At 43.9% G+C, this 27316-nt stretch overlaps 1 protein-coding gene across 3 annotated transcripts in view; it reads right to left on the bottom strand.

The window, feature by feature from the left end:
• rps6ka5 (ribosomal protein S6 kinase, polypeptide 5) overlaps positions 1-27316 on the bottom strand; it is a 292559-nt gene that overhangs the window by 252578 nt on the left and 12665 nt on the right. The window contains exon 1 of one of the 3 annotated variants that reach the window (XM_068038565.1): positions 3813-3843. The exons of the other annotated variants lie outside the window; for them this stretch is intronic. The gene's annotated coding sequence lies outside the window, so the exon portion shown is untranslated. Of the gene's footprint in view, positions 1-3812; positions 3844-27316 lie in introns of those variants that run through there. 3 annotated transcript variants of the gene reach the window in all.

Genomic DNA, 27316 nt, shown 5'->3' with positions numbered 1-27316 from the left:
TTGTAATGCGCCCCCACTCTACGAAAAGATTGGACACCCCTGTACTAAAAGGATAACCCAATATTTAGTGAAGTTACTTACAACCAGCTATTTCTCCATTAGTCTCACTTGGTTAACTGACACACAAAAGCACAATTACACAGTATATGCAGCACAGAAACAGGCCATTCAGTCCAACTGTCTACATGGGCCTCCTCTCACATATCCCTCTCTTCCCTTCTCGCTCGTGTATGCATTAAGCCTCCCCTGCTTCAACTACTTCATATGGCAGCAAGCCCCACATTCTCATCAAACTCTTTTAAAAAAAAATGCTCGTATATTATGCACCTCAAGTGCCGTTATCTGCAGGGCTACGGACCAAATGCCGGAAGGGGGGATTAGAGTAGGTGGATCACTTTTTTGGCCGGCACAGACACGATGGGCCAAGTGGCCTCTTTCTGTGTCTTAAACTTTCTATGATTCTACTTTTTTTAAAATTCATTCATGGGGATGTGGGTGTCGTCAGCTTGGCCACTATTTATTGTCCATCCCGAATTGCCCTCGAGAAGGTGGTGGTGAGCTGCCTTCTTGAACCACTGCAGTCCATGTGGGGTAGGTATGCCAACAGTGCTATGAGGAAGAGAGTTCCAAGATTTTTATCCAGCAACAGTGAAGGAACGGCGATATAGTTCCAAGTCAGGATGGTGTGTGGCTTGGAGGGGAACTTGAAGATGGAGGTGTTCTCATGCATTTGCTGCCCTTGTCCTTCTAGTTGGTAGAGGTCATGGGTTTGGAAGCTGCCGTCTAACGAGCCTTGGTGCGTTGTTGCAGTGTATCTTGTAGATGGTACACACTGCTGCCACTGTGCGTCAGTGGTGAAGGGAGTGAATGTTTGTAGATGGGGTGCCAATCAAGCGGGCCGCTTTGTCCTGGATGGTGTTGAGCTTTTGGAGTGTTGTTGGAGCTGCACCCATCCAGGCAAGTGGAGAGTATTCCATCATACTCATGACTTGCACCTTGTAGATGGACAGGCTTTGGGAAATCAGGAGGTGAGTTACTCACCGCAGGATTCCTAGCCTCTGACCTGCTCTTGTAGCCACAGTATTTATATGGCTACTTCAGTTCAGTTTCTGGTCAATGGTAACCCCTAGGATGTTGTTAGTGGGGGATTCAGCGATGGTAATGTCATTGTATGTCAAGGGGAAATGGTCAGATTCTCTCTTGTTGGAGATCGTCATTGCCTGGCATTTGTGTAGCGCGAATGTTTCTTGCCATATATCAGCCCAAGCCTGGATATTGTCCAGGTCTTGCTGCATTTCTGCATGGACTGCTTCAGTATTGAGTCGTCGCGAATGGTGATGAACATTGTGCAAACATCGGCAAACATCCCCACTTCAGACCTTATGATTGAAGGAAGGTCATTGATGAAGCAGATGAAGATGGTTGGGCCTAGGACACGATCCTGAGGAACTCCTGTAGTGATGTCCTGGAGCTGAGATGATTGACCTCCAACAATCATCTTCCTTTTTGCTAGATATCACTCCAACCAGCGGAGAGTTTTCCTCGATTCCCATTGACTTCAGTTTTGCTCGGGCTCCTTGATGCCATACTTGGTCAAATGCTGCCTTGATGTCAAGGGCAGTCACTCTCACATCATCTCTGGAGTTTAGCTCTTTTGTCCAAGTTTGAACCAAGGCTGTAACGAGATCAGGAGCTGAGCGGCCCTGGCAGAACCCAAACTGAGTGTCACTGAGCACGTTATTGCTAAGCAAGTGCCGCTTCACAGTACTGTCTACGACACCTTCCATAACTTTACTGATGATTGAGAGTAGATTGATGGGGCAGTAATTGGCCAGGCTGGATTTCTCCTGCTTTTTGTGTACAGGACATACCTGGGCAATTTTCCACACTACAGAGTAGATGCCAGTGTTGTAGCTGTACTGGAACAGCTTGGCTAAGGACGCGGCAAGTTCTGGAGCAGATGCCTTGAGTACTATTGCCGGAATGTTGTCAGGGCCCATAGCCTTTGCAGTATCCAGCGCCTTCTGTCGTTTCTTGATATCACGTGGAGTGAATCGAACTGGAAGTCTGGCATCTGTGATGCTGAGAATTTCAGGAGGAGACCGGGATGGATCATCAACTCAGCACTTCTGGCTAAAGATTGTTGAAAATGCTTCAGCCTTATCTTTTGCACTGATGTGCTGGGCGCCCCCATGATCTATATTGTACATGCCTGCTTGTTCTGGACTCATCCACAAATGGAAACAGATGAATCCTCTTCATGACTTTCAAAACTTCTGTCAGGCCTCCTCTCAGTTCTGGTAATATCCTTGTAAATCTTCACTTTCTTTCTTTCTCCAGGGTTTCAATATGCTTTTTGTAGTGTGGAGACTGGAAATACATACATTACTTTAACTGTGATCTCACCAGAGTTCTATATAAATTTAGCATTACATCCCTAATCTTGTCCCCAGTACAAAGAACAAAAAAAATTACAGCACAGGAACAGGCCCTTCGGCCCTCCAAGCCTACGCCGATCCAAGTCCTGTATCTAAACATGTCGCCTATTTTCTAAGGGTCTGCATCTCTTTACTTCCTGCCCATTCATGTATCTGTCTAGATACATCTTAAAAGACGCTATCGTGCCCGCGTCTACCACCTCCGCTGGCAACGCATTCCATGCACCCACCACCCTCTGCGTAAAGAACTTTCCACGCATATCCCCCTAAACTTTTCCCCTTTCACTTTGAACTCGTGTCCCCTTGTAATTGAATCCCCCACTCTGGGAAAAAGCTTCTCGCTATCCACCCTGTCTATACCTCTCATGATTTTGTACACCTCAATCAGGTCCCCCCTCAACCTCCGTCTTTCTAATGAAAATAATCCTAAGCTACTCAACCTCTCTTCATAGCTAGCGCCCTCCATACCAGGCAACATCCTGGTGAACCTCCTCTGCACCCTCTCCAAAGCATCCACATCCTTTTGGTAATGTGGCGACCAAAACTGCACGCAGTATTCCAAATGTGGCCGAACCAAAGTCCTATACAACTGTAACATGACCTGCCAACTCTTGTACTCAATACCCCGTCCGATGAAGGAAAGCATGCCGTATGCCTTCTTGACCACTCTATTGACCTGTGTTGCCACCTTCAGGGAACAATGGACCTGAACACCCAAATCTCTCTGTACATCAATTTTCCCCAGGACTTTTCCATTTACTGTATAGTTCACTCTTGAATTGGATCTTCCAAAATGCATCACCTCGCATTTGCCCTGATTGAACTCCATCTGCCATTTCTCTGCCCAACTCTCCAGTCTATCTATATTCTGCTGTATTCTCTGACAGTCCCCTTCACTATCTGCTACTCAACCAATCTTAGTGTCGTCTGCAAACTTGCTAATCAGACCACCTATACTTTCCTCCAAATCATTTATGTATATCACAAACAACAGTGGTCCCAACATGGATCCCTGTGGAACACCACTGGTCACACGTCTCCATTTTGAGAAACTCCCTTCCACTGCTACTCTCTGTCTCCTGTTGCCCAGCCAGTTCTTTATCCATCTAGCTAGTACACCTTGGACCCCATGCGTCTTCACTTTCTCCATCAGCCTACCATGGGGAACCTTATCAGACGCCTTACTGAAGTCCATGTATACGACATCTACAGCCCTTCCCTCATCAATCAACTTTGTCACTTCCTCAAAGAATTCTATTAAGTTGGTAAATTTTTGTGCTCTTTATAACCTTACCAAGTTGTGTTGCTATTTTTAACAATTTAATATCTGCACGTGTAGACCTCTTTGCTCCTTTACCCCATTTCGGTTCTTACCTTAAAAAAGGAAGTGGCAACCTTATTCCTCCTATCAAAACAAACCACATTACATTTAGTATAGAAAAGTGTATCAATTGTGCTCATATTTGTATCGTTTGATGGCACAAAATCAGGTTTAGATGTTCACTGATACACAGCTGATGGCAGGTATTGTCCGAGGTCACATTTTTCAGATGGGACACTAAACCAAGGCCCTGTCTACCCTCTAAACACTCAACCGACATTACTAAAAGCTGACTACCTGTTTATTTATTTCATTGCTGTTTATATATTCTTGCCATGTGCAAATTGGCTGCTGCTTTTTATACATTAGAACAGTAACTACATTCAAAAATACTCCATTGCCTGTAAATCAAAGAAATGATAGAAAAGTTACAACACAGGAAGCCATTCAGCTCTTGTCCATGCTGGTCGACGAAGAGCTACCCAGCCTAATCCCACCTTCCTGCACTAGGTCTGCAGCCCTGCAGGTCACAGCTCTTCACATAGATATCCAAGTACTTTTTAAATATGGTGAGGGTTTCTGTCTCTACCTCCCTTTCAGGCAATGAATTTCAGGTGCCTGCCACCCTCTGGATGAAAAAATGTTTCCTCAGCTCCTCTCTAATCCTTCTACCAATTATTTTTAATCTATGCCCCCCTGGGTTTTGATCCCTCTGCTTAGGTAAATAGGTCCCTAATTACTCTATCCAGGCCCCTCAAATTTTATACACCTCAATTAAGTCACCCCTCAGCCTCCTCTGTTCTAAGGAAAACAATTCCAGCCGATCCAATCTTTCCTCAGATAAAATTTTCCAGTCCTGGCAGCATCCTCATAAATCTGCTCTGCACCCTCTCCAATGCAATCACATCTTTCCTCTAATGTGGTGGCCAGAACTGTACACTGTACTCAAGCTGTGTTCTAGCTAGTGTTGTATACAGTTCTAGCATAACCTTCCTGCTCATATTCTATGTCTCGACTAATAAAGGAAAGCATACTATATACCTTCTTAACCACCTTGACCTGTTCTGCTACTTTTAAGGATCTGCGGACATATACTCCAAGGTCCCTCTATCCCTCCACACTGTTCAGTACCCTCCCATTTATTTTGTATTCTCTTACCTTGTTGCACCTCCCAAATGCTTTATCTCACACTTCTCTGGATTAAATTCCATTTCCACTTTTCTGCCCAACTGGCTCGACCAACTATATCTTCCCACTAGCTTTCCTCCTCACTGTCAACCACATGACCAATTTTCACATCACCTGGAAACTTCATTATCATGCTCCCTACATTTGTGTCCACATCATTAATATAACCTACAAAAAGGAAGGGACTGAATACTGAGCCTGCAGAACCCCGCTGATAACTGCCTTCCAGTCGCAAAAACACCGGTCAACCATTACCCTTTGTTTCCTGCCACTAAGCCAGTTTTGGATCCAATTTGCCAATCTCCCTTGGATCGCAAGGGCTTTTACTTTTTGACCAGCCTGCCATGTGGGACCTTGTCAAAAGCCTTGTTAAAATCCATATGGACCAAATCCACTGCACTGCCCTAATCGACCCTACTTGTCACATCCTCAAAACATTCAATCAAGTTAGTCAGACATGACATTCCCTTAAATCCACGTTGACTTTTCTTGATTAATCGATACCTTTCTAAATGATGATTTATACTGTCCCTCAGAATTGATTCCAATAATTTGCCTACAACCAAAGCTAACTGGCCAATAATTACTCAGATTATCCCTTCCTCTCTTTTTAAACCACGGTACAACATTGGTAATCCTCCAATCCTCTGGCACCGCTCCTGTAGCCAGGGCAGATTGAAATAGGACAGTCAGAACCTCCACAATTTCCTCCCTTACTTCTTTTAACAACCTGGAATATACTTCATCCGGGCCTGGCGATTTATCTACCTTCAAAGACATGAAACGCATTAATACTTCTTCTCTTACAATGTTTATCGCATTGAATATTTTACATTCTTTCTCCTTAACTACAGCGTCGCAAGGGAACATCCCAAGCGCTTGGGAACACCAAGATCATAAAAGGCTATACATAAATTCAAACGCTTTCTTTTAAAGTGATTGTGTGACACCACATTTGATGCAAGGCTAATGAGAGTTGAGGAAAGTAATGTGATGGTCATGCCCAAAACCACGTTAGTAAGCAGAGAAGCTAAGCAAAAACAGAGCACAGCATGATGGATAATGCCAAGCTTATGACTAGGCAAGGTGCAGGAAGGTCAGGGTAATCAATGGCACAATGTAAATGCAGAGTGCTCATATAGGCTCATGCTCACAAAGTAATCCCAAAAGGATGGATGTTCTTGTTATGGAGGGAGTGCAGCGAAGGTTCACCAGACTGATTCCTGGGATGGCAGGACTGACGTATTAAGAGAAATTGGGTCGATTAGGCTTGTATTCGTTAGAGTTAAGAAGAATGAAAGGTGATCTCATAAAAACCTACAAAATTCTAACAGGACTGGACAGACTAGATGCAGGAAGGATGTTCCCGATGGTGGGGGAGTCCAGGACCAGGGGTCACAGTCTAAGGATAAAGGGTATGCCATTTAGGACTGAGATGAGGAGAGATTTCTTCACCCAGAGAGTGGTGAACCTGTGGAATTCTCTACCACGGAAAGCAGTTGAGGCCAAATCATTAAATATATTCAAGAGTTAGATATAGTTCTTAGGGATAATGGGATCAAGGGATACGGGGAGGAAGATGGAACAGGTTACTGCGTTTGGACGAACAGCCATGATCAGATTGGATGGCGCAGCAGGCACAAAGGGCCGAATAGCCTACTGCTGCTCCTATTTTTCTATATTTCTATGAGTAACTTAGATGTTAATAGTCTCCTTTCCTGAGCCAAGCTGCACTCGAACATTGAACAGCCCATTTATAAAATCTGCATCTGGAGATTATATATGCACCTGTTCTTCTTAACCTCAAAATACATAATTTTGCACCCTTTTCCTTTCTTGCTGTTAAAATCAAGACTGATTGAATTGGAGCAGCTAAAAACTATGGAACTTCTTACCTTCCTCTGCCTCTACTTGGTTTTAATATCCAAGCACAGCATCTCCCACCCAATACTTCTGAATTTATCTCATCATTTTCTAATCACAGAATGATACAGCATAGAAGGCAATTATTTGGCCCATCATGCTTCTGCCAGCTCTTTGGTACAGCTATCCAATTAGTCCTATTCCACTGCTCTTTCCCCATAAGTTTTTTTTTCCATTCAGGTATTTATCCAATTCCCTTTTGAAAGATACTACTGTATCTGCTTCCAGCACTCTTTCAGGTAGTACATTCCAGATTGTAACAACTTGCTGAGCAAAAAATGTTTTGTTCATGTTGCCTTTGGTTCTTTTGCCAATCACTTGAAATCAGTGTCCATATACAAAGAACAAAGGAAATTACAGCACAGGAACAGGTCCTTCGGCCCTCCAAGCCTGCGCCGATCCAAATCCTCTATCTAAACATGTCGCCTATTTTCTGAGGGTCTGTATCTCCTTGCTTCCTGCCCATTCATGTATCTGTCTAGACACATCTTAAAAGACGCTATCGTGCCCGCGTCTACCACCTCCGCTGGCAACGCATTCCATGCACCCACCACCCTCTGCGTAAAGAACTTGCCACGCATATCCCCCTTAAACTTTTCCCCTCTCACTATGAACTCGTGACCCCTAGTAATTGAATACCCCACTCTGGGAAAAAGCTTCTTGCTATCCAGCCTGTCTACACCTCTCATGATTTTGTACACCTCAATCAGGTCCCCCCTCAACCTCCGTCTTTCTAATGAAAATAATCCTAATCTACTCAACCTCTCTTCATAGCTAGCGCCCTCCATACCAGGCAACATCCTGGTGAACCTCCTCTGCACCCTCTCCAAAGCATCTACATCCTTTTGGTAATGTGGCGACCAGAACTGCACGCAGTATTCCAAATGTGGCCGAACCAAAGTCCTATACAACTGTAACATGACCTGCCAACTCTTGTACTCAATACCCCGTCCGATGAAGGAAAGCATGCCGTATGCCTTCTTGACCACTCTATTGACCTGCGTTGCCACCTTCAGGGAACAATGGACCTGAACACCCAAATCTCTCTGTACATCAATTTTCCCCAGGACTTTTCCATTTACTGTATAGTTCACTCTTGAATTGGATCTTCCAAAATGCATCACCTCGCATTTGCCCTGATTGAACTCCATCTGCCATTTCTCTGCCCAACTCTCCAATCCATCGATATTCTGCTGTATTCTCTGACAGTCCCCTTCACTATCTGCTACTCCACCAATCTTAGTGTCGTCTGCAAACTTGCTAATCAGACCACCTATACTTTCCTCCAAATCATTAATGTATATCACAAACAACAGTGGTCCCAGCACGGATCCCTGTGGAACACCACTGGTCACACGTCTCCATTTTGAGAAACTCCCTTCCACTGCTACTCTCTGTCTCCTGTTGCCCAGCCAGTTCTTTATCCATCTAGCTAGTACACCTTGGACCCCATGCGACTTCACTTTCTCCATCAGCCTACCATGGGGAACCTTATCAAACGCCTTACTGAAGTCCATGTATATGACATCTACAGCCATTCCCTCATCAATCAACTTTGTCACTTCCTCAAAGAATTCTATTAAGTTGGTAAGACATGACCTTCCCTGCACAAATCCAAGTTGCCTATCACTGATAAGCCCATTTTCTTCCAAATGGGAATAGATCCTATCCCTCAGTATCTTCTCCAGCAGCTTCCGTACCACTGACGTCAGACTCACCGGTCGATAATTACCTAGATTTTCCCTGCTACCCTTCTTAAACAAGGGGACAACATTAGCAATTCTCCAGTCCTCCGGGACCTCACCCGTGTTTACGGATGCTGCAAAGATATCTGTTAAGGCCCCAGCTATTTCCTCTCTCGCTTCCCTCAGTAACATGGGATCTATCCCATCCGGACCTGGGGACTTGTCCACCTTAATGCTTTTTAGAATACCCAACACTTCCTCCCTCCTTATGCCGACTTGACCTAGAGTAATCAAACATCTGTCCCTAACCTCAACATCCGTCATGTCCCTCTCCTCGGTGAATACCGATGCAAAGTACTAGTTTAAAATCTCACCCATCTTCTCTGACTCCACGCATAACTTTCCTCCTTTGTCATTGAGTGGGCCAATCCTTTCTCTAGTTACCCTCTTGCTCCTTATGTATGAATAAAAGGCTTTGGGATTTTTCTTAACCCTGTTTACTAAAGATATTTCATGACCCCTTTTAGCCCTATTAATTCCTCGTTTCAGATTGGTCCTACATTCCCGATATTCCTTCAAAGCTTCGTCTTTCTTCAGCCGCCTAGACCTTATGTATGCTTCCTTTTTCCTCTTAGCTAGTCTCACAATTTCACCTGTCATCCATGGTTCCCTAATCTTGCCATTTCTATCCCTCATTTTCACAAGAACATGTCTCTCCTGCACGCTAATCAACCTCTCTTTAAAAGCCTCCCACATATCAAATGTGGATTTACCTTCAAACAGCTGCTCCCAATCTACATTTCCCAGCTCCTGCCGAATTTTGGTATAGTTGGCCTTCCCCCAATTTACCACCTTTCCTTTAGGACCACTCTCGTCTTTGTCCATGAGTATTCTAAAACTTACGGAATTGTGATCACTATTCCCAAAGTAGTCCCCTACTGAAACTTCAACCACCTGGCCGGGCTCATTCCCCAACACCAGGTCCAGTATGGCCCCTTCCCAAGTTGGACTATTTACATCCTGCTCTAGAAAACCCTCCTGGATGCTCCTGACAAATTCTGCTCCATCTAGACCTCTAACACTAAGTGAATCCCAGTCAATGTTAGGAAAATTAAAATCTCCTATCACCACCACCCTGTTGCTCCTACATCTTTCCATAATCTGTTTACATATTTGTACCTCTATCTCATGCTCGCTGTTGGGAGGCCTGTAGTACAGCCCCAACATTGTTACCGCACCCTTCCTATTTCTGAGTTCTGCCCATATTGCCTCACTGCTCGAGTCCTCCATAGTGCCCTCCTTCAGCACAGCTGTGATATCCTCTTTGACCAGTAATGCAACTCCTCCACCCCTTTTACCTCCCTCTCTATCCCGCCTGAAGCATCGATATCCTGGGATATTTAGTTGCCAATCATGCCCTTCCCTCAACCAAGTCTCAGTAATGGCAATAACATCATACTCCCAGGTACTAATCCAAGCCCTAAGTTAATCTGCCTTACCTACTACACTTCTTGCATTAAAACAAATGCACCTCAGACCACCAGTCCCTTTGCGTTCATCATCTGCTCCCTGCCTACTCTTTCCCTTAGTCACGCTGACTTCATTATCTAGTTCCTTACAGGCTTTAGTTACTACCTCCTTACTGTCCACTGAACCTCCTCATTTGGTTCCCATCCCCCTGCCACATTAGTTTAAACCCTCCCCAACAGCGTTAGCAAAAGCACCCCCAAGGACATTGGTTCCAGTCCGGCCCAGGTGTAGACCGTCCAACTTGTAATAGTCCCACCTCCCCAGAACCAGTCCCAATGTCCCAAAAATCTGAACCCCTCCCTCCTGCACCATCTCTCAAGCCACGCATTCATCCTGACTATTCTTTCATTTCTACTCTGACTGTCACGTGGCACTGATAGCAATCCTGAGATTACTACCTCGGAGGTCCTACTTTTTAACTTGGCTCTTAACTCCCTAAATTCTGCTTGTAGGACCTCATCCCGTTTTTTACCTATATCATTGGTGCCTATGTGCACAACGACAACTGGCTGTTCACCCTCCCCCTTCAGAATGTTCTGCAGCCGATCTGAGACATCCCTGACCCGTGCACCTGGGAGGCAACATACCATTCGGAGTCTCGTTTTCGACCACAGAACCGCCTATCTACTCCCCTTACAATCGAATCCTCTATACTATAGCCCTTCCACTCTTTTTCCCACCCTTCTGAACAGCAGAGCCAGCCACGGTGCCATGAACCTGGTAGGATCCTTCATGGTAGGCCTCGGCCCTTTTCTTATATTTAATAGAACACGTAACATAGAACACTCGAGTGCTTAATGACCTATGCTCAACATGAGAGCAATAGAAACACTGTTCATACGATTTAATTTTGCAGCAATGACAGGAAACTGCACCATTCGTGTTCTAAATAATACTATTGTCAAAACTAAATATTTTAAAAAGATCTAAACAATAATTCAAATTCATCCTCATTTTTCAGGGCCTAATATTAAATTTGTTAAATTACCGTCCTGGAACTGTGCAATGGTTATACATTAACAAAATTGTAATGGTATATCTGGATAATCAGATTTGAGGGAATATTTCCATCTTTCCAAATCAGTTTTTATGTTGGTAGGATTTTAGCAACAGAATATTCTCAGTATGATTTCATAACAGCATGATCATTGAAGTGTAAATGGGACTTCAGAACAAAAATAAAAATCTCTCAGGGAAATCCTGTTGTAGAAGCTGAAAATTTTATAGGCCTTAAAATCATCCTACTGCATGCGACCCTATTCTCCCAACTCTCCCCTACTTTCCAGGACAAACATTGGAATTTCTGAGATAATAATGCAACTGCAATTATTAATCTTGCTCTATGCAACATGTTTTAATGACTGATGAAGAATAATCAGATATGAGGATACAGACTTCAGTCTCAGTGAAGCTTGAAGTCAGAACCCTTTCCCATCCACTGAACAACGATGGGGCAAATAAAAATCAGACGGAATGAATACAAGAACACAAAAAATAGTAGACAATATGGCCCATTGAGCCTGCTCTGCCATTCAAAATGATCATGGCTGATCTTGGGATTCAACTCCACTTTCCTGCCCGCTCGCCATACAGCTTGATTCCCTGAGAGATCAAAAATCTGTCTATCCCAGTGCTTTGCTAATTTCGTTGTTAAGACTTCCTTAATAATAGATCCCAGCATTTTCCCAATGACTGATGTTAGGCCAACTGGCCTGCAGTTCCCTCTCTCCCTCCTTTCTTGAAAAGCAATGTAACATTTGCACATATTGACACTGCCGCCATCCGATGACACAAGTGCGCATGTCGCAAGTCGCTCAAGCCCTGCTCAAGTGTTAGTGCCATGTACAGAACTTCAATGCATGCACCGAATTATACATTGCTCTTCATTAATTGTACACTGGTGGCATAACTAAACACAGCTGATAACATCCCACAGAATAGTAATGGAAGAGCCCCAGAGTTGGCTCCATTGTCCCACTCAGTAGTGTTGACTGCTCAAATTACACTTTCCAGGGAAAGCATTCAGTGATTATTGTCCTCTCACTCCCTGATGGCACAACTACAAATATTATTAATTATACCAGGTGGTGTCACTAAATGCAGCCAAAATCAAAACTATTAAACCTAAAAGACAGACAAATAATTATTAGGCATTAGACAAACAACAATCATCTTTCACCATCATCCACGAAAGGTAAATTCGCAACATTTCCTGCTTCCAGAGGAGCCTAGACCCACATTCAAAGAAATAATTCTCCAAAGCTCTTCCAGAGACAGTAATGACCAAGTATTGATGCAATCAGGGATTATTTGTTCCCCAAGCTGAATGCCAAGCAATCTACAGCCCAATCTCATTTTCCAAACAATAACAAAAATGGAAAATGTTGGAAATACTTAGCAGGTCAGGCAACATCTGTGGAGAGAGAAACAGTTAACTTCTCAGGTTTGTATATCAGATTTTCAGCATTAGCAGTACTTTGCTCTTCCAATCAACAGCCTCTACAGACAATCTAGATACATGGAAAACTCAGACAGAAACCAAGCAACTTTATACTTTCTATGTAAATGCAAACGAGGCAGCTTCCACAATCACTAGCCGGAGGTATAACTCAACACCAATTGTGTCTGGTCCCTGAGGCATTATACAACAGGCTGAATTTTCTTTCCGGAGTGGGAAGCAGAAGTCGAGACCATTTCCGGGTTCCGTGTCCAGTGGGGGGGGGGGGGGGGGGGAAACAGTCACTGGCCCCCGATGGGTGTGCCCCTTAATTGGCTTGGAGACGAGTTTGACGGTCAATTAGCAGCTGCGGGAACAGAGGCAGGCCTGTGCAAGTGTAAGCCCAATTTAAGCAGACCCTGGCAGCCATTACTACAGCTGCCATTTCATGGCATTTCCTGCTGTTGGAAAGATGTCTCAGGAGAGGTAGATACCTGAAACCTGCGGCAGGGCCGCCCCACGATTCGCTGATACAGACGTGGAGGTCCTCATTGAGGCCGTGAGGTAGAGGAGGCAGGTCCCCTTCCTGGAGGGTGGCAGGAGGAGGCCACCCTCCCAGACCAAGCAGGCCAGGACTGAGGTAGCTGAAGGACTGTGGTGTGCAGAAATTGGGTCCAGTGCAGGAAAAGGTTCAATGATCTTATTCACCCAAGGTGAGTGCAATGCTGAACTCTCAGGACAAGCCTCGGGTATTCACCCTCCAGCAGACAGACCAGCTAAGGAGCCTGAGAGCATATGCCCCTCCTGAACATGGGAGAAGTGTGTGTCCAGGACACTTAACCCCTCAGTAGGGCTCAGAGCCATAGTGCTGTTGAGGACCTCCCAGCACTGAAACATACAGCTTCTCATGAATAGAAGCAGCTGGCATTGACCACATAGGCCAGAAGTGCCTTATCACATTCCCTTTTGTCCGGAAACAGGCTCATAGCGCCCGTGAGGGGGCCCAGATGGGAGGAAGGGTTCCATACCTGCACATTATCATTATCATGGAGGAGGGCACCATAGACCTCGCCAGGGCCACTGACCACAGGGCAAGGAGAAATGGGTATCCTTGGTTGAGAGGGTGAATACAAACTAGAATGAGTATAGTAAGGGAATGGAGTGCACTCCATTGTGTCCAACAGCCAAAGACTTAACTGCAATGGGAAGCCTCAGAACTAGATGCTTCTGCTCTCCAGGGCTAGTTCTCCAGGTCTCCTCTCATGTCTCCCATAGTTTCCAAAAACGAGCCAAGCACTGTCAAAGCAGACCTCAAAATAAGCACCTTCAGAACAAGAGCACCTCCACCAGCGCAGGTTCAGTCACTTTGGTGGGTCCTAGCATGCGGTTAGATCGGGTGGCAATGGGTGATGAGCATGGCACTCATGTGCAAGGAGGTGTCGGGGCAGATGCAGCTGTGGACAGACTCCCACGGAGGATGGAGGACAGACACAGCCATGCTCAGCTGGGCAGACGCAGGGCCTCAGGAATCACAGGAAAGGAGGCTCTACCTAGCTCAGCAGCAACAGATGTGCTCCCACATGTCAGAGTTCCCTGAGACAGTGCATGGTCATGAGCTGAGAATGAAGGAGTCCATCCAGCTCCTGACCACCACCATTGCTTAGGGCTTTGAGCACCTGAGCTCCTCCACTGAGAGTAACCAACCTCAGCTGCACTTGGAGTGCATTCAGGAACTGTGCACAGGATGCATACCACACTACACAGCTTTTATCGGTTAGTGGCGCTGATGGCACAGGGGTGTGTGGGGAGGGGATGCCAGTTGTGCCCTAGCTGGTGCTCCCGTCCAGCCATCCAGTGTGCCAGCCAAGGGTTGAGGCAGTCACTGATGTGGATGAGGGTGCCACCCCTCATGGGAGAGACCATCTGTGCAGCAGGGCCCAGTGACGGAGGCTACCCTTGCAATGATGCAGGTGCAACAGCCTCTAGAGGTTCCCCCACTGGCACTTCCATTATGAGGACAACCGCCATGTGCATCTCAGCCGTAGGCAGAGACAAGTCAGCAGGCTGTTTCTACCTACTCTGAGGCCACAAGGTGAGCACTGCGTGCAAGTGGCCCAGAGCAGAGGCCACTGTGTTGGGCAAAGCACTGAGGGGATCACTAGGGTATCTTTTCATTGAATCTGTGCATTTGCCTTTATGAGCACCATGTAAATATTGACACATGAAGTCAGACGTGTGAGCAACTTTTTATTCATGGCTGGACAAGAAAAGAGGTATGAAGTGGTGAAGGAGAGCAAGGGTCCCCCACAGAGATGGCAAAACCTCTGGGCAGTTGTAAACACTCACCGCCAATGAAGGACGCACATATTCCAGGTTGCGTCTTCAATTGAAGTGTTAGCACAGGCAACTCTCCTGGATCAGAACAGCTCAGTCAAAACTATCCTGATTTAGATAATCCCTGATGAAAATGGCATCCTGACGAGACCCTCAAACCAAACTCCAAGCCCAGTCACCTCCCTGTACAGCTGGAGCACCTCGGTGTTCTGCATCTTGTACCTCCACCTCCTCTTCCATATCCTGCTCCTCCTCTTCCGCTGAAGAGCTGTGTCCTTCCAGGGCCTTCATGGCTTCAGTTGTAGCGTCTCTGTAACTGTGTCTCGGGCTCTCGTAGAGGGATACGTAGCCATCTCTTTAAGGGATATCCTTTGTCCCCCAAAATCCATTTGGGGAGTGGAGTGAAGAGCTGCAGCAGTCTGGACTACTGTAGGATGAGGTAGTCATGGCTGCTGCCAGGAAAGCGAGCACACACATGGAGGAAGTTCGTTTTGACTGCAGACCAGCTTAACGTTGAGGGAGTGGAAGCCCTTCCTGTTGATGAATCTCACTGGCCTTCCTTATGGTCACAGGGGTGCAACTGATGATGCCCTACAACTAGGAAAATCCAGCAATTGAGGCAAAACCCACTGCCCTCTACGCTTCCGAGGTTGTGTGTCTGGAACTGAATATACTGTCCAGGTCTCGCAAAGAGGGAATTAGTGACCTGCAAGATTTAGCAGTGTGCAGCTGTTTGCAAGATCCTTGGAAGGAGCCAGAAGCAAAGTAGTTCAAGGCCACAGTGACTTCGACAGCTACTAGCAGGACATGGCTAGCAGGACATGGCGAGCAGTCCTGCGAGGTGAGGCTTTCAGCGACGAGAGCAGAGATTTCTGTGACCGCCTGCCTCGAGAGTCGCAGTCTCCTGTGGCACAGGTTCTCTGTCACCTCAAGGTAGATCCTATGCTGAGGGTATGGCCTCAGTGTCCTTGCTGCCCCTCATCCTCTCCTCTGCCCTCTTGATGCACAACGCTGTGTCCTTCCTGCGGAGGGCGTTGCTCCTCATCGCCACTGGATCCAAAATCCGAGAGTCGTGCCCCCATTGACAGCTGCTGCTTTCATTGTGCTCAGGTGCACCCCACCCCCTCCCCCAATTGTATTTGGCAGCCTTGCCCCTTCCTCTTATGAATCGGTGATGTCAGGCGGCAACAACCTTCTGCACTGCCCGAGCACTTACTGACCACACATCCCACAACCTGCACTGAGCCAACAGCACCTGTGTGCCAATGGCTGAGTCCGCCCTCTGCGCCATTCACCCTTTGACGGGAACCATCTAATTCCCTCGGACAGCCATGACTGGTTCCCTGTCGTGTGTCCACCTCCCTGTATCTGGTCTGTGCCAGCCAGCGCATGCAACCCGTGTGCTCCTGTCAAAATCAGAACATGCCCCCTAATGAGTTCTCAATGAGCTGTTTAACAATCGTAATTGCCGTGGTTAATCAATCGGGCGGGATCTCGGTACCGCCCTCCCCCCACTCTGGTAAACTGGATGGCGTGGGGAAACCAGTACACTGGCCGGCGCCTGTATCTTTGTCCCCTGCACACCTCATTCCCGCCCCTGGCGGGACATGAAATTCAGCCTATCATATCTGAAGTATTGATGAGGATGGCAATGCAAAGAACATAACCAGAAACACTGCAAGTACTGACTGACCCAGTCATTCTTGGCAGTAGGTCAGCCATTGATGTTAATGATTTCCTCTCCTCAGGTACTGTTCCCCTCCCCTTCAAATCTGCTGTCATCCCCCTCTTCCTAACAAAAAAAAACACTTGACCCCCTCTGTCCTTGGAAACTGCCCCTCTTATCTCCAACCTCCCTTTCCTCTCCAAAGTCCTTGAACGTGTTGTTGCCTCCCAAGTCCGTGCCCATCCTTCCTGCAACTCCATGTTGAAATCTTTCTCAACAGGTTTCCACCCATGCCACAGTACTGAAACAGCCCTCAAAGTCACAAATCTCATCCTGTGTGACTGTGGCCTTGTTAAGCAATCCCTTCTCATCCTTCTTGACCTGTCTGCAATCTTTGACAAGGTTTACCATGTCATTTTCCTCCAAACCCTCTTCTCCATCGTCCAACTGCAGACAGTTCTCATATGGCTCCATTCTTATCTATCCAGTAGTAGCCAGAGAATGACCTGCAATGGCTTCTCTTCCTGCTCTTACATTATTGCCTCTGGAGTCCCCCAAGGATTTACTCTTTGCCTCCTACTATTTCTCATCTACTTGCTGCCTCTTGGCAGCATCATCTGAAAACAAAACTTCAGGTCCCACTAGCGTTATGCTGCTCCACCTCACCATCACCTCTCTCAACCCTTCCGCTGTCTCTAATTTTTCACGGTTTGTTCGATATCGAAGACTGAAGCCATTGCCTGGCCACTGTCTGAGCAGCTGAACCAAACCGTTCACCATCTTGCAGTCCTACTTGACCCCAAGATGGCCTTCTGACCACATAAACACTCCAATACCAAGACCACCTACTTCCACCTTTTTTTTTTAATTCTTTCATGGGATGTGGACATCTCTGGAAGGCCAGCATGTCACCCATGACAACTGACTGAAATGGCCTAGCAAGCCAGAGGGCAGTAAAGAGTCAATCACATTGCTGTGGGATTGGAGTCACATGTAGTCCAGACCAGGGAAGGACAGCAGATATCACATAGCATTGTGCGCTGGAGGAGATTAGAGAGGAGGGGGTGAGGCCACGGAAGGATTTGAAAACAAAGGATGACAATTTTAAAAATCAAGGTGTTGCCTGACTGGGAGCCAATGTAGGTCAGTGATCACAGGGATAAGTAAGTGGGAATGGGACTTGATACGAGTTAAGGACACAGGCAACAAGTTTTTGCATGACACACACTCGGGAGTTCAGGTCTCCATATTATAGAATACTGGAGAAGGTACAAAAAAGATTTACTACAGTGATATCAGAACTGAGGTTATACCAAGTTGGAAGGAAGATACAAACAGTATGCAAAGGGATACAGATAGGTACAGTGAGTGGACAAAAATTTGGCAGATCTATTATAATGAAGGAAAATGTGAGGTTGTCCACTTTGGCAGGAAGAATAGAAAAGCAGATTATTTACATGGAGACAGATTGCAGAATGCTGCAGTACAGAGGGATCTGGGTGTCCCTGTATATAAATCATAAAAAAACATTCAGCATGCAGGTACAACAAGTAATTAGGAAGACAAATGGAATGTTAGCATTTATTGCAAAGGGGATGGAGTATAACTACAACTATACAGGACATTGGGGAGACCGTACCTAGAGTACTGTGTAGCTTTAGTCACCTTATTTAAGGAGGGACATACTTGCATTGTGAGCAGTTCAGAGAAGATTCACTAGGCTGATTCCTGGGATGAAGGGTTTGTCTTAGCAGGAATGGTTGAGCAGGTTAGGCCTATACTCAAGGGAGTTTAGAAGACTGAGGTGATCTTATTGAAACATACAAGATTCTGAGGAGGCTTGACAGGGTAAATGCCAAGAGGATGTTTCCCCTCTTGGGGGAATCTAGAACTAGGGGCCATGCTGAATTTTTGTGATTTTGTCAAATTGTAAAAGCTGAAGTATATTCTAATCAGTGACGTCCAAGGCCCATGATCTCAAACTGTTAGCACACAATAGCATGACAGGCCAAATGGCTTCTTTCTGTGCTGCAAGATTCAATGGGTGAGATTTTAGCTCATTCAAAACCCACCCACTTGCAAAGAATTAAAACCTGGCCGTTTGATTTGATCAAAAAACACTCTAGCCCATTAAGCCCAAACAACTCCTCTACCTGTATTTTTATTTCCAATTTACCAATATGTCCTATTAGAATTTTATGAGTTTTGCAACTTGAAATGAATTCCTTTCAGTGCTGTGACTTCATTGATGGATTAAATTCTAAACCAATATACCAAGGTCTGTTAGTTGCCACAGCTTGAGGCATATGCAAAAAAAAGGAACATTCAATGAACTTTTATATGTACTTAGGGAACCCACAATAGTAAAAAGCTAGCAATTTTCACATATGGAACACTATTAGTTCCAGGGGTATTATTTCACAGCTGCAACGATATAGCTTTTGATCTAAAAATAACCTTACTTTGCTAAATCTGGATAATATCCTTCCAGTATCAACTGACTCAAAATACTAAGCAGCATATATCTTGAGATTAGTTTAATCGCTTGTCCTTTCTAAAGGGAATCTTTAAACAAGTTATTCCACTTTCACCAATACTGACATATCCCTGCCTGGCCCAGGATGAACAGCTGTTCAGGATCAATCAAAAGCATTCCAGAATGACCTAAAGGAACAGCACCTATCATTTTAAACATCTCAATCAGATAATTCCCTCAATCTTCTAAACACTTAATTATTAAATTTTGGCCTGGGAAAGATCGTGTTTTACATCTACCCAATACCATCCTAAAGTTAGAGAATGCAATAAAAGCAGGCTTGCAGCATATTACTGCTGGGACTGTAGGAAGGTCATCTGCGGAACTCAACCAGCAAGATCTGAACGCGACACTATGACCTGGGGTCATAATCTAAGGATACAGGGTAAATCTTTCAGGACTGAGATGAGGAGAAATTTCTTCACCCAGAGAGTGGTGAGCCTGTGGAATTCGCTACCACAGAAAGCAGTTGAGGCCAAAACATTGTATGTTTTCAAGAAGGAGTTAGATATAGCTCTTGGTTCTAAAGGGATCAAAGGGTATGGGGCGAAAGCAGGAACAGGTTACTGAGTTGGATAATCAGCCATGAGCATAATGAATGGCGGAGCAGGCTCTAAGGGCCGAAAGACCTACTCTTGCTCCTATTTTCTATGTTTCTAAAATTAAGCTAATAACCTGATGTTAACATCGAGTTACCTTTAAGCATCAAGAAAAAGTTTTCCAAGTGCTTTCTCTTCTTCAAAGCATTGTGCTACCTATTACCACTACCACGCTCAAATTTCCCTAACTCTCTCAGCCTCTCTACCTCCCTCTCCTCCTGCAAGACATTCCTTAACATCTACCTCTACTGGCTGGCATCCTTCCATCTACGAAAGATGATGGACATGCAGCAAACAATCCATTTAGGTAGGGTTTCTCTTGGTGCATCTTTGCTGATGGCTGTGAAGGCCAATGCCAAGCCGAAAGGTTACCTTTCTTTGTTTGCTGCGTAGCCTAGGCATTGTTTTTAGGAGGTGCAGACTTGCCTAGCATCTGCACCCCCCTCTCAACCTTGTAGGCTGGCGTCCAGAAGAAAGGCAAATGCCTATACATCTGGGGCCTATTCGGTTGCAGGAGTTACCAGAGGTGTTAACCTGAGGGCAACAACAACTGCCTAATGGGACTCCACTACTGATTTTGTCACGTTTACTCCCTTAGCTCTTGATATTGTTGTTGTTAATGTTGAAGGCACCAACCAGCAATGTGGAGGGAAAGCTGCTCCCTTCACACACCTGGAGGACAAGATCACATTTACATTTATGCCAATCTGGGCCCTGCCAGTCTGTACCTTCAACATTAACAACAAAACCTACATCTACAACCAAGATTTCGGTCACCTGTACTCAAATTTTATTTGACTTCACCTATACAACATTTAACTACATGAAAGGAGTTATATAAATTCAAGTTATCCTTGTCTCACTCAGCAAATTAGGGAAATAATAATAGCATGCATCAAAATCAACTTGTTAGATGGAGTAGGCACAAAGATGACTAGCTTATTTAATACTTTCTATATTCTTTTGTATAATTGCTGCTTATATTACATATTAGTGTTATATTCCAGAAGGCCAGATGGTGAAGGATAGAACTGGAGCCGATCTTTACACATTTTATAAGCATTTATGAACAGAAATACACATTATAAATCATGCACTTCTTAAACCAACAACCACAGTTTCAGTCTGTTCCTATTTATAGAAGCACATGTAAATCCCCAGTTGATGCCCATCATTTGCATAAAATTAAGCACAATTAATATACAATTAACAGATTCCCTCTCTTTAAGTAAAATTAGAGTTTAGGTATCCAACCAAAATTTCAAATCAAATTAAATCAAAGACCTCCAATATTCTGTACAAAGGATTACACTGCGAGACACCCTTCCTCTGAGACCCCTAACAATTTCTTCATACATCCATTTGTTTTGGTAAAACAATCAGATAATTAATGACTTGCATCCACCTATTTGAATTTGAGATTTCATTTCTCTATTTAATTTCTTAAGCCAACAAGGGAAATCCATGACATTCGTCACTCTCACTTTTTGCAGTGTACACTATCCCACAATGACCGATTATCTATATTACATTCAACAGGTAGGACGGCACAGTGGCGCAGTGGTTAGCACTGCAGCCTCACAGCTCCAGGGACCCGGGTTCAATTCTGGGTACTGCCTGTGCGGAGTTTGCAAGTTCTCCCTGTGTCTGCGTGGGTCTTCGCCGGGTGCTCCGGTTTCCTCCCACCACCAAAAGACTTGCAGGTTGATAAGTAAATTGGCCATTATAAATTGCCCCTAGTATAGGTAGGTGGTAGGGGAATATAGGGACAGGTAGGAATATGGGATTAGTATAAATGGGTGGTTGATGGTCGGCACAGACTCGGTGGGCCGAAGGGCCTGTTTCAGTGCTGTATCTCTAAATAAATAAAATAAAATAAAGGTATACTATCTTCAGTACGTCCATTGTACAGAATCTCACTTAAAATAGAATCCCATATCCACTGCCTAAACAATCCTTTTTTTTTTTAAACTTCCCAAGCTAAAGGAGATAAGTTTCCATTCTCACCCATCAGAAATATGAAACCAGCTGCACTAGAATATGCATAAGATTAGAATATGAAGCATGGCTAAAAATTACTAACTTCATGTTCTTTGAGTTACCTAAGGATGGGAACTTAAGTATGCATTTCTCCAGATTTAATTTTCTGCATGCTTTGTCTTTAGGGTGTTTCATTGTAGTACTTAACTCCAATACATTAAAATGAGCGTCTGGTCTATTCTGAATGTTCAACAGACCAAATCAAGCTTCACAATTGCGGTCTCTTCTCAAGATATATAATCTTTCTGTGACGACCTAGTATGATTAACCAAGATGGGAGTAAATAGGATTTTCTAATTTCTAAATAGGATTGTTGATTTGAAGGTCATTTCAGACCTACTCTGCTTAATATTTAAACCAATATATTTAAAAGATCCACAAGCCTGACTTCAAATTTTACATTCTACCCCAATCTTAACACATTTCTCAAATTCTGCAGTACCAACCCATAAGAAATCATCAACTTGCATCATGAAGATGTCTGAAAGTTTTCCTTTATGATACCAATAAACATTTTGGGATCTGCTTTAGTTGAACACAACCCATTTTCAGTAAAACAGATCTCACGGAAAATACCACACGCTGGAAGCATCATTCAGGCTATATATGAATTTGTTTAGTTTCCATAGATTTTCTTCTGTATCTGCTGCCTCTTTAGGCGGTTTCAGAGACATATCTCTGAAAAGTATCACTCGGCTTTTACATCAAATAATCTATACTCCCACAAATGTGGCCAAAAGAACTAAAGATTTTTAAGATTACTTTTCCAGCAGTGGGAGAGTCCACTCATAAGATCATAAGGAATAGGAGTAGGAATAGGCCATTTGCCCCCTCAAGCCTGCTCCACCATTCAATATGATCATTGCTGATTTGATTGTGACTTTAACTCCACTTTCTTGCCTTCCCCCTATAACCCTAGACTCCCTTGTATCACCCAGTCTTTCTTCAAAACCCCTAGCAACTAGCCTCACTTTATACAAGTCCCATCTGCAAGGACTTTTTCAGTACAAATCCAACTAAGTGACAAAGTTGGCCACCTCTTATCTGGGGCCTCAGAATAAACTCCAAACTCTCTTCAACTATCTAACCCCTTTGTTTTGCCTCTATTATTGATTTATCCTCAGGTTTATTGACAGCCACTAGAACTTCATGATCATTAGGGCTTCTGCTTCTAGTTCTAGTTCTGTTATGAGACTGTTCTGTGTCCTTTATTTCATTGCGTAATCTATTCATGCTAAGGCCTCTACTTCTACATCTGCCCACTATGGGCAATCAACCTCTGGATGCGGTAGTGCTTTCATGTGTGCCAATGTCACTCACATTACCACTATCCAGCCCTGGATCTACTGCATTCTGTTCCTCAGGGCCTTCATCCCAAAACTCATGAGCATTTGAGGTAAAAGGTGCCTCGTTTACTACTATCAGCTGCTCAGAGTCTTGAGTTTCGGTAATTAATTCCAAATGATTGTGAGGAATGAACCTTAACAGCTTGATTGCCATGTTTGATAAGCAATGTCTTACCATCACGAGTTATTACCTGACAAGGGCTTTTCCATTGCTCATCACCCTCTCTTTTATAGTATAATATATTAAACTCTATCTCAGATGATCTAATATAATGCCTCAGTGCTCTGCAAATTTTCTCCAAGACCTCAGCCTTGATGAAAGCCTGTCTCCTTGCATGTGAAGCATTCAAACGTTGATGGAACAAGGGCAGGGTCACAGATTTAAAGGTTTTGGGCAAGAGCTGCTGGGGGGGTGGAAGGGGGGGGGGGCGCGGTGCGGGTGGAGGTGGATGTGAGGAAGAACTTTATGCGAGTTTTAATGACCTGGAACTCACTGCCTACGAGGGTGGCGGAAGCAGAGACGATGTATGATTTCAAAAGGAAATTGAATTGCCACTTGAGGGAAATGAACCTGCAGGGCTATGGGGATAGAGCAGGGGAATTGGACTGATTGGGTTGCTTTACAGAGAGCCGACATGGACTCGATGGGCCAAATTACATCCTTCTGTGCCATTACGACTCTATGGGCAGAAAGAAAATTGAATAATTGTAGTACCTTAGAGAAGAAGAGGACGCTTGCACAGCAGTAAAGGTAGTTTGGGATTTCACCATAGACTATATCCTCCAACCATCTGGACTGAATTCTTTGCATGAACCATCCCACGCCAGGGCGATTTACAACTTGCAGTCTAGTTGATCAGCTAAGATTTTATGCAGCATTTCATCGATCGCTGCATGAGTCCTTTCAGAGTCCATTGCTGAAAAGAGTGTCAGCTGCGATATTTATGGCCATCTTTATATTTTCACAAGTCGCTGAACTCGTCATTGGCAAATTACCAGCCATTATCAGTCAGAAACTTCACTGGTGTTCCAAGTCCAGTTCCTATCCATTGCTCCATGATTTTGTCAACAATAACCCTTTCATCCTTACTATGTATTACTGTAGAAAGACTAAATCTTGTCACCAGCTCTAGTAAAATGTACAATGAAAATATTTGTCTTTGTACCATACCTTCAGATCCATGGCAACTACCTCATTAGTCACATGCCAATGGAAGACTTACAATAGGACGTGGTGGCATCTTCCAAATCTTGCAAATTTCACAACTCTCACTAAACTCTTCTATGAGCCCTGTATATTCTTCATAAACTACACCTGCATCTTTTAGCAGGATTTTTTAACCTTTCACAAGTAGGGTGAGCAAATTGTCTATGTAATTTAAAGACAATTTTCTTCTCTGATTCTTATCACCTGCTGCCAGTAATGCCGGTCTAACCCACGGATGAGAAACATCAGTTTTTGTTAAGGGGACACAATAATATCTTGACTGGATAAACTGCAGATCAACTGACTTTCCAAAAAAAAATCACTTTATCATGTTCCATGTCAAGTTTCATTTGTGCTTTTTTCATAGGTTTATTCAACAACACAGGTATTGCATTAGAGATTACATCAGCACTTACAGAATGGCTTGCTCCAGCTATTTTACATCAAATTACAACTCTCTTTAATGACCTCAAAGTGTTGTTATCGCCAAACCTAATGCAAGTAGTACTTTTATATTCCTTAGCCTGGTGTTGATCCTCACTACTTTGTGAATCAAGTTAACATTTTAACCAATCCATCCCACATACTGAAGTACAAGCACGATCTAGGACTGCAGTTAAAAAGGTCCGTGACTAAACGCATTCAGCACAGGACTAAAACTCCTTGTGATCAATATAATTTGTTCAGATTCATCATTATCTTCATCCTTTTCCTCAGCATTCTCTTGGTTATGTGACATTTCGAGGACCCTACCTCTTCATTTTGGACAGTTCACCAGATAATGATGCATCGAATCGCACTTGAAGCACCTATTCCTTGGGCATTCCTGAGATTCATTCACCCATTATTTTTGTTTCAATTTTGTCTTCTGCAGTAATAGCCAGATCTGCTAAATGTGCTTTCATCCTCATTCTGCCTGTCTTTAATCCTTCTGTTGTATTGACGTCTGCTTCCGGTACCTTTCAAAATCTGGTAATCATTCTTTGTGTCACCGCAGAATGTCTCATTTGTTACCTGAAGACTGAAGGAAAATACTGTTTTGCCAGGAATAAATTTTATTAGGCAGTAGTCATTGGATTAGTACAATCCAGTAACTTAAATGCTAGTACTGATCCAGGGATCCTCAAATTGTATAAAAGCTTGACAAAATTCAATGTTAAACTCCATGACATATTCTTTCATAGAATGGCATCTGGTTTCCAAAATCTATCAAATTCTGACCATGCCTCATAGGCATTTAACAGATCATCTTGGAGACTTCATCCAAGAACTCAATCAAATATAAGGTCCAAACCTTCTTCCCTATCCAACTGATGGACAACCATCTCACAAAACACTTCTGAGTATACTTCTTGTAGGAAGCAACAATGCCAAAACCTATTTTATTTTCTCTTTGGTAGGGATGTAACCCATATCGACATATCCACTTCATTCTTCCATTGTCATATGGATCAGACTCCGAGAATATAGGAATATAGAATACCCCATCAATTTACACTTGCTTTCTGTCATCTTTGACAATGGCTATTAGGATTTTGGTTTTTTGTCTGACAAAAAAAAGTCTTAGTTTCCAACCTTCACCTTTAGGCAATCATCCTCTGCTGCTATAATATATTTCAGAAAGCCAGGGGGTGAAGAATAGAATCAGCTAATCTTTACAGACTTCCATAAGCATTAATTTACAGAGATACACATTACAAACATACACCTTCTAACCCAACAACCAAAGTTTCAGTCTGTTCCTATTGAGCACAAGTGATCCCTGTTGATGGCCAATATATGATTATATGTAGGTGAAGGGAGTTAATTGGGGTTTTAGTTGAGCGCTTAAAAGCAGACACTCACTGGGACTGAGAGAGGGATTTGTCTGAAGAGCTACATGCTTGTAATCCTTTTACTCTGTACAATAAATGTAAAACTGAGTAAATATAGGCTCCAGCCTTATCCTTCTATAATAAGCTTTCTGGAGTTTAACATGGTAGCAGAGGATGGTTGCCTAAAGCTGAAGGCTGGAAAATAGGATTTTTTTTTGACGATAGAAAGCTAAAGCCTCAAGGGACATTGTGAAAAATATGGCAGAAAACAAGCGCAAATTGTCAGGATATGATTACCATCTGATGTTTTCGGAGTCTGAACCATATGACCAGTGGAAGAATGAAGTGGATATGTGAACACAGGTTACATTTCTGCCAAAAAGGAAACAAGATATGGCCTTGACGTTGTCACTTCCTACCAAAAGTAAAATCAGAAGTAAAGTGTTTTCTGAACTGGATGCTTGTCAGTTGGATACTAATGAAGGGTTGGATCTTCTGTTAGGATTTTTGGATGAAATTTACAAGAAAGATGACCTATTGCATACATATGAGGCATGGTCAGATTTTGGAAAACAAATGGTTATTCAATGGAGGAATATATCATGGAATTTAACAGACTGTATAAAAGAGTGAGGAAATTCAATTTGGAGATCCCTGGTTCAGTGCTAGCTTTTAAATTGCTAGGTTGTGCTAGAGTGTTGCATATGGGCAGGCTCCTGGTTCTAACTGGGGTTCGGTTCTTGGACAAAGACTCCCCGTTGGACCAAACGTTCGCGTCCTTAAAAAAAATTCCAGGGGAAGCAGTCATTTCCTGCAGTCCTGGTAGAACAAGCAGCTCACTCTGAGGTGACACAAAGAATGGAGGACTCAATGTTTACAAGATTTAGAAATAATCCAGGAACTGGAAGCAGGCCTAAGTACAATGGAAGAATTAAAAACAGGAGGAATGAGGATGAAAGCACCTTTAGCAGGTCTGAATATTACAAAGGAAGACAGGGTTGGAACAGCAATCAAAGGCGAATGAATCCCAGGAATGCCCAAGGAACAGTTAATAGGTGTTTCAGATGTGACTCAAAGTATCACTACGCAATGAACTGCCCGAAGCGGAGGGGCAAAGTCTTCAAAATAACACGACGCAGAAAATTCGGAAGCAGAGAGGAAAATATTGATGGATCTGAAGGAATTGTACTAGTCACAAGGAGTTTTAGTCCTGTGATGAATGTGTCAATTGCTGATTTGTTCAACTGAGCAG

Source organism: Heterodontus francisci, chromosome 9 (genome assembly GCF_036365525.1).
Source record: "Heterodontus francisci isolate sHetFra1 chromosome 9, sHetFra1.hap1, whole genome shotgun sequence".
Taxonomy (NCBI): Eukaryota; Metazoa; Chordata; class Chondrichthyes; order Heterodontiformes; family Heterodontidae; genus Heterodontus; species Heterodontus francisci.
The sequence above is the reverse complement of the archived record's forward strand: the minus strand, read 5'-3'. Positions and strand labels throughout refer to the sequence as shown.